Below are 2942 nucleotides of genomic sequence, written 5' to 3'. Positions count from 1 at the left end.
ACAATCTCCACGAAGAAGCGGACAAAGGCTTCAGACACCACCTCATTCAAGGGGCTGGACTCTGAGCCTGAGTAAGGGGAGGAAAGGCCAGGAACGGTGAGGGCAGACAGGCTGGGCCAGAGCCCTTGAGACAAGCCAATTAGTAATCAAAGTACAGTAACTGCTAGTTCCCTTGATGGAAACTGTGATTATCCAGGAGGAGGGTTACCCTACGTTATTAAGACATTTCTTTCCCTGCTTAATTTTTTAAATTTTAAATTGTTAAAAACAAGTTTTTATTTTTATTTTTATTTTTTGAGATGGAATCTCACTCTGTCGCCCAGGCTGGAGTGCAGTGGCGTAATCCTGACTCACCGCAACCTCTGCCTCCTGGGTTCAAGTAATTCCTCTGCCTCAGCCTCCCGAGTAGCTGGGATTATGGGTGCGCACCACCATACCCAGTTAAATTTTGTATTTTTAGTAGAGATGGGGTTTCACCATGTTGGACAAGCTGGTCTCGAACTCCTGACCTCAAGTGATCTGCCCACCTCGGCCTCCCAAAGTACTGGAATTACAGGGTGAGCCACTGCACCCAGCCTTTTATGTTTTTGTTTTGTTTTGAGACGGAGTCTTGCTCTGTCGCCCAGGCTAGAGTGCAGTGGCACGATCTCGGCTCACTGCAAGCTCTGCCTCCTGGGTTCATGCCATTCTCCTGCCTCAGCCTCCCAAGTAGCTGGGACTACAAGCGTGTGCCACCACGCCTGGCTAATTTTTTTATATTTTTAGTAGAGATGGGGTTTCACCATGTTAGCCAGGATGGTCTCGATCTACTGACCTTGTGATCTGCCCGCCTCGGCCTCCCAAAGTGCTGGGATTACAGGCGTGAGCCACTGTGCCCGGCCCCAGCCTTTTATGTTTTTTGAGATGGAGTCTTGCTCTATCTCCCAGGCTGGAGTGCAGTGGTGTGATCTCGGTCCACTGCAACCTCTGCCTCCTAGATCAAGCGATTCTCCTGCCTCGGACTCCCAGGTAGCTGGGATTACAGGCGCTTGCCACTATGGCCAGCTAATTTTTGTATTTTCAGTAGAGATGTGGTTTCACCATGTCGGCCAGGCTGGTCTCGAACTCTTGACTTCAGGTGATCCACCTTCCTCGGCCTCCCAAAGTGCTGGGATTACAGGTGTGAGCCACCGCGCCTGGCCAGTTTTTAATTTTTGATTTTTTGAGATGGGGTCTCACTCTGTGGCCCAGGCTGGAGTGCAGTGGTATGGCTCACTGCAGCCTCAACCTCCTGGGCTCAAGGGATCCTCCTGCCTCAGCCTCCCGAGTAGCTGCGACCACAGGCATGTGCCACCATGCCCAGATAATTTCCACATCCCCCTTTTAAACAGGTACTTTAGGGCCAAAATGGGGGAGGTGGGAAAACCTTTCCCACAATTCACCATGGGAGTGAAATCCGGATAAACAGAATGAGGCCCCAGTTTCTCTCCTTATGTCTCCCTTGCCCATTTTCCTACTTGGCCCTTGGCCACTGCCCTTTTGTTCCCTGACCCTCAGAGCGGAAGGGAGAGACCCACTGGGAGGCGGCCGAACACTTACCGTGCCTGCTGTCTAGGGGCCCTTCGTCCTGCTCACGAGCCAGCTCGTTCCTCTGTTCCAGAATGTGTTCCAGGGCCACCTGAAGCTTTCGGGGCAGAATGGAGTCCTCATCATCCATCTGGAAAGCAGAGGTAGTAGGTGGGCGTATGGGCATGGTTTCTGTGTCCTGGCCGCAGGACACACTGGAGTCACTGCAGGGCAGGCCTGGCTCAGTCCCCAGTTTCATGGAAGGAATACAACTGAAAGCCAGAGGTCCGAGCTTTCCATCTTGAGCCTACCTTTTTTTTTTTTTTTTTTTCAGAGACAGAGTTTCACTCTTGTCGCTTAGGCTGGAGTGCAATGGCACGATCTTGGCTCACTGCAACCTCTACCTCCCGGATTCAAGCAATTCTCCTGCCTCAGTCTCCCAAGTAGCTGGAACTACAGGCGTGTGCCACCACGCCTGGCTAATGTTTTGTATTTTTAGTAGAGATGAGGTTTCACCGTGTTAACCAGGCTGGTCTCAAACTCCTGACCTCAGGTGATCTGCCCACCTTGACCTCCCAAAGTGCCGGGATTACAGGCGTGAGCCACCACACCTGGCCGAGCCTACTTTTTACAAGCGACGGGAGCCTCATTTTCCCCACTTGTAAAATGGACTACCAATCAATCTGTACCTTGTTGTGAAGCTAAAATGGACTACAATTACCCTGTGAAAGGGCTTGGCACTGACAGGATACTCAATAGATGATTTCCACTGCCCCATCCTGTAGGGTAGCCAGTGGATTTTGGTAACCAGGGGATTCTGGCCAGGGCAGACGGCCTGCGTGATCCAAGGCTGGCTTTGGGATCTGCACCTCAGAGCAGGAGGGTCTCGGGAAGGGCCTACCTTGTGGGCCTTGAGGAAGTGAAAGTAATGATTAAAAAAAACAGCATTAATGCTACTGAACTTTTCAGCAATGTGGCAACACTTGGAAGTAATCCATCAGAATGCCCACAGAAAATTTCTGTAATTACTATAATTACTTCTTCCTAGCTCTGATAGAAGTTAGGCCTCTCTGGCAAATGATTAAAAAAAAAAAAACGTGTGTGTTATCTTCTCTGCTAGTGAAAGTAACTGATGGTCATTATAAAAATATATGAATGTACTAAAACAATTTAAAAATCACTCATCATCTGTCTCCTTTCAGTTTCCCTCCCCAAGACAACACACATTAATGTTTTAGTGGGTTTTCCTTTCAGTCCTTTTAAGGCGCACGTGTGCACGCGTGCACGCACACACACACACACACACAAATACATTTTTTTTCCTGTCTCCTTTTCTCTCCTTTTTTTTTCTTCAGGAAAGGGTTTCACTCTGTCTCTCAGGCTGGAGTACAGTGGCA

General features: G+C 49.5%; 1 protein-coding gene across 1 annotated transcript in view; it reads right to left on the bottom strand.

Moving 5' to 3' along the window:
• Nucleotides 1-2942, bottom strand: part of DENND2A (DENN/MADD domain containing 2A) — a 156309-nt gene that overhangs the window by 10566 nt on the left and 142801 nt on the right. The gene's annotated exons all lie outside the window — the stretch shown is intronic.

The sequence above is a fragment of the Mandrillus leucophaeus genome, unplaced genomic scaffold, assembly GCF_000951045.1.
Source record: "Mandrillus leucophaeus isolate KB7577 unplaced genomic scaffold, Mleu.le_1.0 Scaffold49, whole genome shotgun sequence".
In the NCBI taxonomy this organism is placed as follows: domain Eukaryota; kingdom Metazoa; phylum Chordata; class Mammalia; order Primates; family Cercopithecidae; genus Mandrillus; species Mandrillus leucophaeus.
The sequence above is the reverse complement of the archived record's forward strand: the minus strand, read 5'-3'. Positions and strand labels throughout refer to the sequence as shown.